General features: G+C 42.9%; 1 protein-coding gene across 1 annotated transcript in view; it reads left to right on the top strand.

Annotated features, from left to right (window-relative positions):
• Positions 1-2,314: 2,314 nt before the first annotated feature.
• lingo3a (leucine rich repeat and Ig domain containing 3a) overlaps positions 2,315-17,119 on the top strand; it is a 36,523-nt gene continuing 21,718 nt past the window's right edge. Inside the window, exon 1 of the mRNA XM_030050374.1 lies at positions 2,315-2,643. The gene's annotated coding sequence lies outside the window, so the exon portion shown is untranslated. The remainder of the gene's footprint in view (positions 2,644-17,119) is intronic.

Genomic DNA, 17,119 nt, shown 5'->3' with positions numbered 1-17,119 from the left:
CCTTCCGTTCTGAAGATGGAAACATATTTTAATATTTGATTAAACATAATTTAATGTTATGAATGATTTGTGGCTCTCTATGACGTCTATGTTGAGTGTTTGAGTCAGAGAAATCTTTTTTGGACACTAGACATATGAATTGCCCGACTTGTGTCATAATTGCTCTTTCCAACATAGACGAACGTACTTGAAAATGAACCACAAGGACAAATTTAAGAGACATGGATGATAACTATAGTGCTGCCACATTCAGTTCCCTGTGGCATTTATGTTAAAGAAACATTTCACTGATTTTCAAACCAAACTCTATCATACTATCGTGGGAGTTACTGTTATGGGAGATGTCAGCTTTGTCTAGTTTAACTGAAAAACAGTGGAACACATGGATACCGGGACACAGCCTCATTTTTGTGGCGACTTGTTGAAATCAGTGTGGAGGACCTCAGTGAAGGGAGGCAGAGGAGGAGCCTCACCAGCAAGGAAGAGTCCCAGCAGAGCGGCCTTGTTAACTGGGTGACTGGTGCTCTGACTCCACGATCACACCAGCAACAACTTTATCACTGTTGTGACAAGTGTTGGTCATTCATTTCAAACAGAACTGGGAGTAACTGTGGGAATTGTTTGCTGATGGAGACACAGGAGGAAATATAACAAAATATTTACTATTTGGCATGACTGTTTTTTTTTTTTTGTGTTTTTTTTTTTTAAATCTGTCATTCATTAACCAGTGATTGTTTTCACTTATGGTGGCCCAAGGAGTCATGCACAATGCTTGATGGGTGTCACAGAATTCGCAGTAGGGACATTTGCTAATATCGTTTTTATTTGGTTATGCTGCACAACTTAAAATTTTGAAAAGATTTCTTGCTAGCTACGGTGTTTCTGGCTTGAATGACATTGTGAACACTGGACTTTCCAACGCAAAGGACATGAACGCACGCTACTCGGACAGGTGGGTTTGACGTCACATCAATACAACTTGAGTGTATTTTAGGCCAGCAAAAATGTGCTATTGGCTGAAAGTGCAAATTCACAGGTTGGGTCACAAGTCAGTGCTTGGGCTGGGGCCACTTACTGATAACTACTGATCAATCACAAATTATCGATAACAGTAACAAAACAAAATGCTTTACTTATTTTTGTATGGATCAACCCATGCTGAGCTGATGAAATCACAAATGGCTGTCATAGAGGATGTGTTGCCCAGTAAAGTCACTGAAAGCCATTTAAGAATTCATTTATACCAGAAAAATATAATTTGTAAAAACAAACTAATCTGTTTTGGACACTCCTCGTGGTAAAACATGAAAAGTCAAGTTGAACACAGCTCATCTTTTGAGGACTTGACAGTATTACAGAACTAGTCATTTCCCAATTCAAATGCTGAGAGCCTGGGGCTGAAAGGCGCCTGTTTCCTTTGCTGCAGTGTATTTTGGAAAGCGTTATTTACTCATTTGTGCGTGCTGATGCCTTCAATTGCCATTTATTAAACTCATCTAAATTTTTTAGCTGATGCGTAGGCTATGGGAAATGCAACGAATTCCTGTTTGGGTTTAGTGCAAATGTGGCGACCGGAGGATTTTGACACTGGCTAGGGGAGGAGGTCAACCACCATCACGATATATTTGCTTTTATCTGCGTAAATTCAGGTCCATGAAGTATAGGTAGACGTTACCGACATTTTTTCATTAGAAGAGTTTATGAAAATCTACTTCCGTGTAAAAATAATATCAGAACAAATTAGAATGAACAACAATTAACAAGATGTAGAGAAAGGAAAGAAAAAATGAACAAAAAAAGCCAGGGCCTGCCAACTAATTGGAGCAAATTTGAAATGTCTCAGTGGTCTACTAGTTTTTGCCAAATCCTGAATGCCAGAGTCTGCGCCCTGACAGCTAGGTAGTACGGTAATGTCAAGAAGGACGCTCGTTTTCGCATTTTTTCCCATAGGGCGTGAATGCAGCATTAGCAATCGAAATAGTAGAGAGAGAGAGAGAGAGAGAGAGAGAGAGAGAGAGAGAGAGAGAGAGAGAGAGAGAGAGAGAGAGAGAGAGAGAGAGAGAGCGGCAGCAACAGTGCAGATGAGCCCCGATGAACAGCAGCCGGGTCCCCCCCCTCCCTCACACACACACCAACACGCTCTATATATCACACAAACACACACACGCTCACATGCATGCAAGCTCTCTCTCTCTCCCTCTCTCTCTCCCTTTCTCTCTCTCTCTCTCTCTCTCACACACACACACATTCCCAGTCTGTCACACATGCAGTCCGGCAGAGCTCAGTCAGTCCGTGCTGCCTGCCGCTCCCGGTGGCAGCCCTCACGCCTCTCCGAGACACAAAGCGGGTAGCCTGCTGGGAAGGCGGCTCTTGCTGGCTCTGTAGCACGAAGGAGAGAGGAACAGCCTGCTCGGCTTTTCATCCGCGGAGGCACAGGGTGGTAGTAGATGGTTGTGTATCAGTAAGGGGGGGGTAGGTGTAGTCCAGCTGCTGCGAGCAGGAGCAGGCTCAGTCACTGTCTGTAGAGGCTGGAGGAGCGACGCTGTTTCCCGCACAGACGCGCCGACAGCAGACGGGCAGCTGTGAAGAGCACCGGGCAGGCTTGCGGATGTGGACGGACAGCCGCTCAAGTTCCAGTCCTGGGTGAGCCAACTTCCCATCTCTCACTGTACACATGCACGCACGCATGCACACACACACACACACACACACACACACACACACACACACACACACACACACACACACACACACACACACACACACACATGCACACACATACACTCTCCATTGTGCTAGGGCCATAAACACAGTCAATCACCTACTCACTCATCTGTGATAAAGAGGGCGAGTGCTACCAGGTATCACAGATTGGTATCAGAGGCAGCAGAGGTCTACCTGAGCCTGTGTCCTCTCCTCTCTGCTGCACATGGGGTTTCATTTCCAGTTTGCCTCTGTCTGATTGCTGTCACAACTTGGGTCCCTTTCATCCAGTTTGCAGTGAGCTCAAACATGACCCAAGGAACACATTTTCTATCAAAGTGTTTCTGGCATGGCTGTTTTTGAAATATGTGACTGTGTGTGCAGTTTGTCTCTCTATAACAGCATTTTACCGCCACCCACCACACACACACACACATAGAGCCTCTGCTCAGGCTGCTATGGTTGCGGTCCTGGCTGATAGATTTGTTTTGTAATTCAGATGGACATCGGGTCTCATTACCTCACACGGGGTGTACTGTGTTCTGTTGTAGTCCTCTGAAACGGTGCTGTGCGAGCCTCTCACTGCCTCGGTCTACACGGGCAGGCAACAGCTACTCTCTGTGTGTCTTTGCTTTCCAGTTCTCAATTATGTTTTAATGATCTAAACGTGGGCGAGAAAAGAAAAGGCAGCCTTTGATCGATCCCTGCAGTCACCTCGGTGTGAGAGGCTTGGTGCCTGTCTGCATAACACGTCTGAGGTTGTGTCTGCTCCTGCCCCTCTGCCTGTTTGCTCTGTCCTCTCCCAGCTCGGTTTCTGTCCTGATTTCAGTCACGTGCACTTCCAGATATCAAACCTGTGACCTGCTCCAGGCCCGAGAAGGTCTCCGGGACACCACTGCCCCCGGCCTCTGATCCTCTTACATATGTAGACACCGGAGCCGAACCAAACACAGTTGACATTACAAATCAAAAAATCAATAATTTGTAATTACTTTATAATCTACAGTATTTCGCAACTAAATACAACTGTAACTGTTTACTGGTATTATTATAATAGTTATTCTTTGTGATTGGTTGTGATGTGATTATGACACAGATCCACAAAAATGGAAATATAACTTGTGCATGTAATGATAGCCACAGCCTTAATGGCTTTAAATGGCATGTCTTACTTTACTGATTTTTTTTTTTTTTTTTTTGTCTCAATAGATTTTCATTATGTACGGAATAATCTGTCTTGTGTTTCTCTATGTTTTATGGGCCCTCATGGGTCCCTGGTTGTTTAAAGTATTACAGTAGCCTTTCCCGTTTCAAGAAAAAAGGCAAATGCCAGCATTGTTGTGAATGCAATTATCCAACAATCCTTAATAGCACCTCTGGTACCACTTAGCCTCGCTAGTTGACAGCTTTATCTGTCAGTAATGAAATGTCTTGCAGACAGTCCTATATGGCCCGCAGAGTGCATTGATGAATCAAGCCTGTTAGTCTCTTCCATTACTACGCCTACACTTCCCCTCCCGTTCGCCTCCTTACCGTTACACATAAAGCTGTCGGCTGTGCTCAATAGTGACATTACCTCAGTTCAACACTGCCGATACCTGGCTTCATTGTTTTCAAGTGTGGAGTTTTTATGGGAGCAATAAAGCTGGGATGCATCCTCTGTCAGCAAGATGAGGACATCGCTGCCCTCACAGAGGGCAGTGCAGAGTGGGAGAAGAGCGAGGCAAGGAGGGAAAGGAGAGTGTGCCCCTGTGAGTGGCTGTCACATACCTGCAGGCACGCTGACATGTCAGCTGTCGCCGTTAAGATAGTCCAGCTGGACCGATCAGTGGGGAAATATGGGCCTGTCTGCGGCCACCACTCCAGTCCCACTCACCGACTACTGTATTGCCATTATGGACGTTCAGACGGGGCTGTAACCATAATGCAGAGCTCAGTGAGCATCTGTGCCTTACAAGTGTTTGATTTGCTGCGCTGGACACGATCAGGCGCGTGACATTGAGATATAAAATGGACCTTGAATCACAGCTTGGCTACTACTTAGATAAATCACACTTGGGGCTTAAGTGTAATTTAAGATCAGAAGTGTCTGTCTGGTAATGGCACCAGGAATTCCACTGTATTGGAAAACAGACTGAGGCTTTCTAGTGTAATTAGTAATGTGATGAGAAGTGCCTCATAGTTTATCATTGTAGGGTCATTTATTGAGATGACTCTAATGTAAGTACTTGTAATTATAGAGCCCTTTGTTATGGTGTTTGAAACCAATAGGATCAAAGCTGGTGCGATACTTCAAACCCGGCTCAGTGCAGCAGCAGAGCCATGTAATCAAAGTGTTGTGATGCGGAGGGGTCAATTTGTCTGCTGTCCTCACTGAATGTTTTTTGCTTCCTGAGGATGATGTAATTTATGCTGCTGCCTACTCACTGAAGAGTAAGGAGAAAACATCATGTTCTATCTTTTTAAACTACATCTGTTTCTATTGATTTCAGTAGCATTATACAATCCAGTGGCACAGGCATCAGTATCACCCAGCACAAGCACTCACCCAACGTCTGGCCGACTAGGGGCGAGTTTTCCAGCCCTTTTATCGTCTTTTTTTTACGTTTTCCAAGCATAATGATTTTCCTCTGTTCACCTTCTCAGTACTGAGTGGAGCCCATGTCAAAACAAGATTGCTTCAATTGACATTTGAGCTTATGTCATTGCCCGTGTGACCCCTTGTTCCCTTTGAGAATACTTGACAGGATTAGGACTGGAGCCGTGGCACAGATGTCACTGAGGGAGAAGTGATGAGTGAGAAGAGGGATTTTTTTGCTTCTTGGATGTTGCATATTTGATGGTTTTCAGGTCCTTAGATGAAAGAATGTGGTCATGTCATTACATGGCACTAGTAAAAGGGAAGTCAAGGAATTCTCATTAGTGCAGGTAGCCAGTCCTTACACACCACTTCAAAGGAGAAGGTCAGATACTACGTCATGTCTTGTCTTTGTGCTCCATGCCTTCAGTTATTTTTTTCGCTCGTTGCCTCTCAGGAGATGGTGATTTCTTGACAGTACACTTGGCATCCTTCACACATGAACCCCCGAGCGGCAAGCTAGCATACTAGGCTACAATTTATTCTGCAAAGACTCGTCCAAAGCAACAGAGGTGGCTGTGTTTATGTTCATTTTGGCACAAAAGGTAGACAAATAAAAGCCTTTGTGTGAGTAAGCTGATATTTGATGACATTCGTCTTCGGGTGTAACAGAGCGCAAAGCGTCTCTCGCACTAAATCGTGTTATGGGATGAAGCGCCGGGTATTTGGGGAGTTTATATACTTGTCAGGCTCTCCAGCTCATTTCATTTTATGTATTTCCATGGCTGCTCAGAGCTTCAAGTACTGTGACTGGCTGGCCATAAAACACTATTCCCCCGTATGGATCGACCACGATGACTGGTTGTGATTGCTGCACAGAATGGAGTTAGAGCCTAAAGGCTTCACTTGGCCGATCTGTTAGCAGCAAGGGGCAGATAACCATTTTGCAGGTCATATTCCCTACATTATTTCCATTATATGTATGCTATTCAACCCCTGAAAGCATTTAAGGGCAGGTTAAGGTTGTAAAATCACAACACTTGTATCCATCTTATCCAGGGTACTGAAAATGTCCTCCCAGATTCTATGAGATGCCAGCCAGCATAAGGCTACATCTACTGTATGACCAGTTTCTGCCTGAATATTGGCCATAATTATAGCATATAAATAGCATACCAAACTATGACTACAGCTATTAACTTTCAGCAGCCTAGTGCAGTCTCACCTTGATGTCTTAAGGACCGGCAGTGACTATTGATGGAGTGGCACCACTTGTGGATACAAGAAGGAATTAGAACTAACCAAGTGCTATTTTGTACAAACCAAGGATAATCTAGAAATATTACTTGAAAGGGTCTCTCTCTCTCTCTCTCTCTCTCTCTCTCTCTCTCTCTCTCTCTCTCTCTCTCTCTCTCTCTCTCTCTCTCTCTCTCTCTCTCTCTCTCTCTCTCTCTCTCTTTCTATCTATTGGTCTGTCGGTCTGTCTATACATAATATATATGTATATATGTGTATGTTAGAGTTTAAAATTGGCCAGAAATTCATTGTAAAGCAGATTGCCGTCCTTGGAGACGGTACTCCCTTAGCATTGCTGGGGAAATACCTTTTTTTTCTTCTTTTTTAAGGTTGTTGGCCTTGCTCCTGTTACAGTCCCAACACCACTGCTGTCAGTGTTTCAAATGATAAAATACCTCCACTAGAGGAGAATAGGTTGTGGCCCTTAACGTAACATCGTTATAAAGACATAACTGACCCATGCAGTTATGATGTTGGGTGAGTCAAGTTACACACATCTTTCTTTTGATATCTCCCGAGAAGAAGCTACAGAAGCTGTCTCTTCGTCAAATTTTACAGATAGATTGATTTAATTCAAGATTAAATTAACAGATAACACACACCATGTTTTTGTGACCCGACTGATGCCAGGAATCTTTGCACATCCAACACAAACACATTCACTGTGGTTCAAAATGACTCTGCCTAAGTCCCAAAGAATGATTGTGCCTTTGTTGCACGGGGGAATGATGTCATAAATTAAAACTTAATTAAATGCATATTTCAAATGCCGGTAGCTGTATCTTTTGTATGCACACTAACACACGCGCTCACTCGCTCACCATGTCACCAGCTCCTAATAGATTTTCAAGCGGTTGATGATCAAAAAACAGTTTTGTTGTCCTTTTGTCCTGAACTTGCTAATGACTTCTGTCTTAATGAGAATCTTATGTGTTGCGGTCAGATGCACTTAAAGCTTTGCAAGGGTATTAAGCATTCAATTAATTAATCATTCTTCAAATGGATCCTTCCATGCACGACAGTTAGCAGTCTGTTAGACTCAGCTGGGCCCTGAACCCGATGCCATCCAGGTGGCTGTTTGCAGGGTAACAACGATAGATTAACGATGAGACTGGATCGTGGTTTTGCAAAAATAATTAGCCTTGCAACACAAGATCTACTTCTGCACAAACGGCACAGACATTTTTGTCACGGAGCTCACTGAAGTATTAACTGCTTCCCTTACTCATTCCCCTCTCCCACCCTCATTAAGAAATTGGGCTTTGAACCTAAATGCAACACCCCAGTTAGCTGTCGGTATAAATGAAGAGTTAGGATTCATGCCTCTTTGCCTCCTCATATCAGCCTGTATCACCCGGCGTCTCTCTGCCTCTGCTCTGTGGATCACGCTACCAGCAGGCCACTAAAGCCAACCTCTATCAAGTTTGCGCTACTGAACATACCGTTATCAGACGATCAAATCATTTTCATGAGGTGGAGATCAGAAGAGTCTGGGGGAGAGATTAAAGCGATCAGTGGTTCATTCATTCTGTGTTGCTTGTTTGCTTGCTTTCTTGCCTAATTTTCTTTCTTGCCATCTTTGATTGCTTCCTCTGTTGCCTCCCTGCTCGAGTGTTTTTGCAAGCTGATTACCAGCTTAGTTTCTTGAAGAAGAGAAGCATATAACAGGAACATATTATGGACTGGGGTTTGAATCCGCCCTACAGCGACCTTGTCTACTTAAGCCAAACCAAAGCAGGAAAGTCCTGTTCGATGTATCAGTACACTGATACCGAATTCAAAATGGATTATTGGTACTGGGAGAGGATCTGGAATCAGGAATGTAGTGGAGGAGAAACCCACCGAAACTATGACCTAAATCTGTATGAGGTAAGTTTATCATTGGCAGATGAAAGTTGCATGGAATATTTTAATAGAGAGAAAAATAAACTATTTTTTTTTTCTGAAAATGCATTTAATTGATTTGTTTTCACTGGCGAGTGTTGCCTTCTGATGATCTCTGACTGGAGGTCATGGTTGACCTTCTTTTTGTTTACCACAACATCACTACCTGCAAGGAAATATTTACCGGCTAATTGTGTCCCAGTGGAGCATTTACATATTTCTGTAATTTCCCGCAAATGAATTCATGTAGCCCAGATCTGAAACGTAATGATCTACACACACACGCGCGCACACACACACACACACACACACACACACACACACATACACACACACACACACACACACACACACACAGACACTCACAGACACTCAGAGACACACACACACACACACACATACAGAGATCAGTCTCACAAGGATTATATTCACTATTGCCAAAAAACATTTTCCTCTGCAGAAGGAGAATGTGCTCCATTGTCTGTGACGCTTGATTTAGATGTAGCAAGCTACCTACTTACTAAATAGGGCCATGCAAGAGATAAATTGCATCAGCTCTCAGCATTTTGATGTCCAAAAGGATTATATTTTATTCCTGCTAAATATGGGTCGCCATATTGTGGTGTTAGTGGCTGGTGCATTTGCACTGAGGTCAAAAATGTTCTGCAATACTGCCTTCATTAAGCCATTTGAGCTAGCAGCTTGCATGTGTTATGACAATCTGCCAGATGCCAAAAAACGAAGCACATTATTACACTCTGGAGATGTTAGCTTGAACTGGGCTGCTGTTACACAGTGACCTTTTGAGTCTGTTGGGAAACAGCTGGGTATTTACTCTGGAGTTTTATACCTTCAAAATTTGGAAAAAAAAATAACTAGATAGATGTATTAAGGCTGATAATTATAATTACAGGATGTCCCTTTACAGCACTACTATAATCCAGTTTGATTAAGTGATGTTTTATATCTTAGGGCTATGATGAGATGCTGATAATGAAAAACTGATGGTAGATTTTGGCTTTTTCATGCAGAACGTAAGTCATTTATGCTGCAGGTGTTTGCTATAGGTGCACCAATTTATCTGTGGAATATCTGTATGGGCTGATATTGGCCTTGTTGACTGCCGTCGACATATAGGCCACTAGCATGACATTCATCAGTGGCAGTAGTCGATATTTATCCATCCATTTTTGTCCAGGACTCGAGTCTAATGGTGTCCCATCCATGAAAAAAATGTGTTTCTTCCACAGGATGCCTCCTGGACTAGGCCTTTCAGGGATTGTTATTATTGTTATTATTGTTGTTGTTGTTATTATTATTGTTAGTAGCAGTAGTAGTCGTGGTATGCCTGTCACAATGACAAATTGGATCGACTGCACCGGTTGCAGTCACTGGTTGTCACAGTTAGTCGACTGAGACGCAAGACCCGTGAAAAATATGATTCTGAAATCTTCCCACAGAAGCAACCACTCTCCCTGTCAGGCGAGAAAAACATGTTGCGCCGTAAACGGAGGCACTGTTGCATATAAAAGTGACCACCAGGGAATTACATCTTTGGATCCGAGTTGGCCTACAAGTCAGGACTGAACAGGGATGAGGATGAGGAAGTTGGAACGGGGTCACAGTTTCCAGAGACCTCTTGCTAAGCTGCGTCTTTATCCATTCTGCTGTCGGCTCCTTGGTGTCATTAGAGGCTGCATCGAGTTACATTATGGTGCGTTCAGGCTCCTTTCAGTAAACCTGTGATACTTTTTTATGTTATCATGATGTGTTCAAATGTAGTCTTGCCAAATTTTGTTTTAGACGAGAAGCTAGAATTAAATTAAAGAAAAAAAAAACATTTTGTGTGAAGGAGAAATCTGTGGGAGTAAGTAATTGTATAGCAGGAAAATTAAAGGCTTTACAAACAGTTATTTTTCACAAAAACAATTCTTGTCATGCTAAAGTAGGTAATTTAAACAATTGTGTCATAGATTTGTATGCCTGAATTTGTGCTCATTCAAAGATAGTATAATGTAGGCCTAAAACACTTTAAAGCAGTTCAGTTACAAAAAAAAAAAAAAAAAAAAAAAAAAAAAATCAGCCATTGGCTATCAGTCAATTTGTTATTTTAGACATCGGTATTGGCCCAGAACTTCACAAACGGTGCATCCCTAATGTGTGTGTGTGTGTGTGTGTGTGTGTGTGTGTGTGTGTGTGTGTGTGTGCCAGTACATGCACATACTTTGCGAGAAGGAAAGCAATCTCTTTATGCGTCCCCAGTGAAGGGGCAACATGATTTTTTTTTTTTTTTTTTTTTTTAGGCAAATGCTTTCTCCAACCTGTCATTTTAAAAGGATGCCAAAGCCTGGAAAAGAAAATCCCCTCCTTGTTTTTTTCTGCACCATTTGAACTAATAAATCTGCCACTGTATGTGTCCATGTGTAACAGTGACAGATGGGTGTGATGAGATTGTGCTTAACAGACTGTGGTTCCTCTTCCTCTCCGTCTTCCTCTTCCCGTCTCGCTCTCTCTCTCTCTTCGGGGAGCATATGGATTCGGTTTGCCTGTCAGGGCTGTTTGATCAGAAGTGGTCTGCTGAGGATCTTTGCTTTGAACTGACTCGAAGCTGTGGCGAGTTTCTCTCCCTTTGTTTGGGGGACTTATAGAGCCTATACTCTGCTCTCCACATGTATTATCTGGCACATAAACCCACTCCATTTTTATTTGTGGAGGCATAGTTGCCCTGCTGCATTCGAGTATAGGGTTGTGTTTGTCAGTATAGATTTGAATCTGTGAGCTTTTGTTGATGCCTATGAAAATCTCTGCGTGTGCGTGCGCGCGTGTGTGTGTGCGCGTGCATGTGTATGTAATCAAGTCTGTGTTTATCTGATGTTCCCCCGTCGTCTTCTCTCGGTTTGACAGGTGTGCTATCCTTTCTGTTCTATTTGCCACACTTTGAGGTGAAGAGGACACGTCGCTTGTGGACATGACATGTTATGAATTTATCATGTGAGCCACAATAGTTGCAGGGAGACGGCGTTGGGACAGCGGCTGACGCTTCACTCCCGTCCCAGGCCTGTCATTGGTTAGAAGGGAATTATTCATCTTTTTTTTTTTTTTATTAAAATTTTTCCCTAGAAAAACATTGTGATCATAGAATCACGGATCGACCCATCTGTATGACAGTAAGCTGTCAGAACTCATCCCGTCTCTCCACCAAGAACAACAATGCCTGCCTGCACTTCTCTCTGTCCCTTATATAGTATGTCTCATCGCTTTGAATCTTGCAGAGAGTTTCATTTTTGTCTCCCTCCTCCTCTCTCTCTTTTGTCTCACCTTGAAACGGCTCATCAGATCCACTTTAGACGGATCTCTCGACTGACTCTGCGTGTCAGGGTAAACAGTTTCAAAAGAGCCTGTTAATAATTTCTACCTCAGACTGTAGTTGCGGTATAGTATCTGCTTGCTGTGTGTGTGTGTGTGTGTGTGTGTGTGTGTGTGTGGATATGTGTGTGCTTCTGGCTCCATCCAGCATGCTGTTTCATCCCAGTACATCCAGTGCCGAGTTCCTGTGTGATGTCAAAAGAGCTCTATGTTTGATGTGCAGGCAGGGGCCAATCATTCAGAGCCCACAGCGGCACAAAGAGATTTTTGAGACCGCGGGCCCTTGGCATGCTGGGTAACAGGCCAGGGTGTCGTTGTGAGCCTCAGACCTCGGGGTGGTGTGACCTGGTGATCCCCTTTGAGGACGCAGATGTTTGTAACCTGGCATAGCTTTCTGACACCGTATACTCCACGTTTTCACCCGGCCCATATGGAAATGTAATATATTTATTCATACAGGAATAATCTTCAGTTTAAAATACCCCTACATGTAAACTATTTGAATGTGTCACATTTTCATTTGTGGTCATAAATATCTAATTCCTCTGCATTGTTGTTCTAGGGCTGCCCCTGACCAAAGATTTTCCTTGTCACCTAGGAGCCATTAGTTAAAGCCATTAGTCGACTAGTTGTTGCACGTTTATGATATTGATTTCCTCATTTGAGCGTATATATTTTGGGCGGCATCAGAAAATGGTTTGTCTTCTGTGGCTTCGAGAGCTAGCATTGTTCACACTGTGCTACATGATAGAGAAATGCGAAACGGTAATAATGAGCCTTTAAAATCTAAATTTTAGTGCACGCAAGAAGCGAGCTGCCTGTTAACAACACCGGCATCAATGATCCTGATTGTGTCAGAGCTAACGTTCGGCTGCTTACATGTTTCAGATCCTAAGTCATGTTTGAGGTTATTTAAGCCGGCCTGCCGCGTTCCAAATGATCCCACACTTTGCATTTCCTGCCCGACATGGTGTAATAACCACAGGGACCGGCCGTGTGAGCAACGCATGTCCCTGTCTGTGTGTTGCTACTTCCTGTGTCTTTTTTTTTTTTTTTTTTTTTTTCAAATTAAAAGTCCTCTAACATTTCATACATGGTCCAGCCATACACTAGGTTAGCTTTTGAACTTGTCCTCATGACATGGCACAGCTCCTGAATGGAATTGTTTTTGTTTGTTTGTTTGTTTGTTTGTTTGTTTGCTTGTTTTTCCGACTAACAACTAACTTTTGGTTAGCTATTAGGGGGCACACTGTTTTATACATATGTTGAGCAGGTATGGATGCACCTATATGACCACATAAGGATAATTTGTTCAACATATATACACAAATACATCACCATATCCAGAGGAGGGTGTGTGTGTGTGTGTGTGTGTGTGTGTGTGTGTGTGTGTGTTGGGTTCATACATGATACATCAGTGCCGATATGATATGTACTGTGATTCTGTAAGTATTAGGACTCAATTCTACAATACTGTGAGATTTTGGATTACTTTTTTTTTATTATCATCTATTTATTTAATTTTACACTGGACCATCAAAAACAGCTGAATCATACTTCCAAAGGCATTTATCATTCACTTTGAGCTTTTAACATTTACTGCAGGCCTCAAGATAGACACTGACCAGCACAAGAAAATATGTATAGTGTTTTCACCTCAGAAATCTTAACCAGATATGGGGCAATATGGATTTGCATGTTGGCAGTATTACAACAATACTTGACTTTTCAGTTTGCATACAGCAGTGCTCATGTCTTACTCATCTTTACCCTCTAAATTATTAAAGCCAAAGCTCCTCCAGACTTTTGATCTAAAGGTGCAGCGGGAATCTCTACTGTCAGTCAGGCGCTGTGTTTTTTTTTTTCTTTTTTTCTTTTTTTCTTTTTTTCTTTCTGTCTTCAGTTCTTGTGATAATATTCTTGATTCCCACAATGCTGCACCAGAGACCCGGAAGTAAATGTTTGTTTGAACTGGCTGCGCCTCCACCTGTTTTGTTGTCAGTACCACTAAGTAAAAATGTCTATGTCAAACGAACAAAAAAATGACAATTTGTATCTGAATTGATTTCCCACCCCCCATCCCTGTATGACAGTAATGACACATACAGTATATGACAACATTCCTCCGGCATTGAGGCACAAATGGCCATATATTAGATTTCTGTATGGCCTTTCATTGGCATTACATATCCACATACTTTCACAGGTCAAACATTTTTGTACGTTTTTTCATGCCACTGAAGGCACAAGAACACTGAGAAACCAGATTAGTCCTTCTCACCCCTCCTCTTTAGTGCCTCTTCATCCCTGTCTTCATCCCTCTTTCTTTCTCCTCCTCCTGGAAGCCTTTAGAGAGAGCAGCTGAGTCACTTCCTCCTCACTCTCTCCATCTTCAATCTGTCCTTGCTCCTCCTTCCTCCACCTTCCTTGTTTTCCTCCATGAGCTTTCATCACTCCGAGTTGAAACCTGTGTCATTTGCCACGGCTCAGTGCTAACTCCCCGTGGAGACTTAGGTGTGTGTGTTTTTGCATTAAGCAGAATTTGTGCATGCGTGTGTATCTTTGTGTCAGTGTGCATGTCCCCTATTAGGCGCTCCTATTAGTTAGAGTTTTAGCGTGGCATTTCTCGATAGAATTTCTCCTGAGTTGAGATTTACACCAGAGACACAAGAGGCTGCACCTGTCAACCAGCCATCCAATATCTCTCTCTCTCACACACACACAGATACACACACACGTGCACGCACACACACACACAGATCCACGCCTGCACTCGCTGGGTTCCTCTGAAGTGCCTTACTTTCGACAAATCCATTTCTTGCGCTCTCTTTTTTCCATGCTTCTGTCAAGCTGTATAATCCCATATCACCTTCCCTAAACCATGTCACATCTCTGACTTCTGTTTTCATCTGTCACTCCTTAAAAAAATCTCTCTATCCTCATCCTCTCCTGCAATTTGTCATGTTTTGCATATTGCTTAGCTTTCTCGCATCTCATGTCTGCTTGATGACATCCTTCCATCCTTGTTTTTTTTTTTTTTTCCACGTTGTTGCCAAGGCCCTTGTTTGTTTGCATCGTCTTCTTCATGGTCATCATCTCCGCACATTGTTCCCCTTTTCCGCCACCTCTTCTCCTTCAAAAACTTGACTTTTTGACTTGACTTCCTTTTAACAAGAATCTCAATGTTGCATTAGCGGATTTCTCAGAAGACGTGGCACAGATACAGAATCTACTGCTTCCTACATCAGTGTGAAGCTATAAACAGTTGCTCTCTTTCCGCCAAACATTTCCTTATTATCTAATGGGCACCAAAAGGAAATGAAAGAGAATGAATATGTTTGAATGCCATATTAACAAATGACTGATTATCTAGCTTTTAAGTGCTTATATTAGAGGTCTTGTGCAATCATCTCACTGAATGCAGAGTGGTGAATGTGATGTTGATGCTAGAAGATTAATCAAGAATTAATTGTCAGTGATGTGTGGAGAGATTCTCTGTGCCGTGAGAAGAGATACAGCACCAGTGTGGTTGCTCGAGAATCTAATTGCCTTAGTATTCTTCCTGTAATTAACACTCCTGGCTAATTACGCCAGAATCCCAGACCTCCCTATTCTCACATTATCGGGATGAGCTTGGCGGGAAGGAAAACGTGCATGTTTGCACACACACACACACACACACACACACGCACACCCACACGAGTATGTCTGGATGTGTTTTAGATTGTATACTGCAATTTGAGTTTATTTACATAATTACCATTGCCCTTGCTTCTGTTCTCCTCAATGATGTGAGGACTATATGTCATTTACAACAAGCGCGCAAGATTTCTTTTCAATATTTGTTTAACCATTCGTTCCACTGGTTTGTTACGAACAAATGTGGTCTCATTTTCCTGGAGTCTGTTTTAGGCTGTCAGCCGTCCCCAATTCAGAGCTTGCTGTCTTGGCAGCAGCGAGATTAAAGCTGAGTGTAGGAGAGATGGGGAGTGGGCCGGGCAGTGTGGCAATGCCCAGCGGCACCGGATTAGAGGGTGGGACAGTGAAGTAGGCCATATAAACAGGCACAGCTGAAATATGGACAACAGAGCATAACGTAAAGAGAGCTGGATGGCCCAGTGCATTTCATCATCATGTCATTATGCTATAATCCTGGGCCAGGCCACCATGCTGCCTCCATGTGTGTCAGACGGGGATAATTATTGGCCAGGGACACTTGTGGATGATGTTATTTTCACCTTGATTCCAAATTACAAGATTTTCATTATGATCCTGCCCCATTTTTGAGAAACTGTAGCAGGATAGCTTTGCTGGGTACTGTGTCAAATAATTGCTCCCAAAAACAAACACCCAGACAGCCCATCCTGATGTTTATCAGCTCAGCTGTAGGAGGCAAAGATAACAAAGTTTGCATGCCCATTTTTATGTTTTTGCAATTATGATGCAGTGGCAAGAAAGATCGGAGAGGGTGATATGCATGTAGTAGCATGAATTTGATTAGAACCTACTTATTATAGCCAGATGTAATTGGTGAAGGAGAGGTTAGTCTTCACACTCAGATTTGCTCTGTGACAAAGCAAACAAATAACCCAAAGACAGACACCTCAGCCTCCTCAGCTAGTGGATGTGCCTTTTCAGAGGTGCAAATCATCCATAGTCTGACCAGAGGAGGTAAAATAAAAGTCTGCAATGGCAGAAATAAAATCCCTGGATTTATCTGCAAGTTTTTTTTTTTTTTTTTTTTTTCAGAATGGTCATCAAAGATTAATAGCTAATCTGTGGGATGACTGTGGAGACAACATTCAAAGTCCTTCAGCACAATCTAGCAGTCTTAAAGCAGGATAATTGTCCGTCTTACGATGATGGAAAGAGCTCTGATAGGGCCAGCTTCAGCTCACAGTGGGAATGAACCTACACATTTTTCTATCAACCCATAGGAAGAGGAAGCTGTCGAAACGATCCAAAATGGACACCTAACTCAGAATTGAAATCGTGAATCAACCAGATGTTAGTTTTGACCAGCAAAGTCATGGTGAAAACCCTAGTAAGACCTTTTCTGTGGTAGGGGGGTGACTTAATCAGACTGTCGACAGATATGACACATAAAGGCCTCCAGTGGCATCAGAGCAGTCTGATTCCTTCAATTTCTGTGACAGTGATGAGGAGCCCACACAGTGCACAGTCAAAGCAGATGAGGATAAGGGGAGGGAAGGGGTGGTCAGTAAGTCCAATAAGTCAGACAGCGTCATGCAACAGTGGAGAGGAACATGACTGAGGAATTCAGCTCTGTGA

The sequence above is a fragment of the Myripristis murdjan genome, chromosome 4, assembly GCF_902150065.1.
Source record: "Myripristis murdjan chromosome 4, fMyrMur1.1, whole genome shotgun sequence".
NCBI classification, from domain to species: domain Eukaryota; kingdom Metazoa; phylum Chordata; class Actinopteri; order Holocentriformes; family Holocentridae; genus Myripristis; species Myripristis murdjan.
Note: the sequence above shows the minus strand (reverse complement) of the source record. Positions and strands in the feature narration are given on the sequence as shown.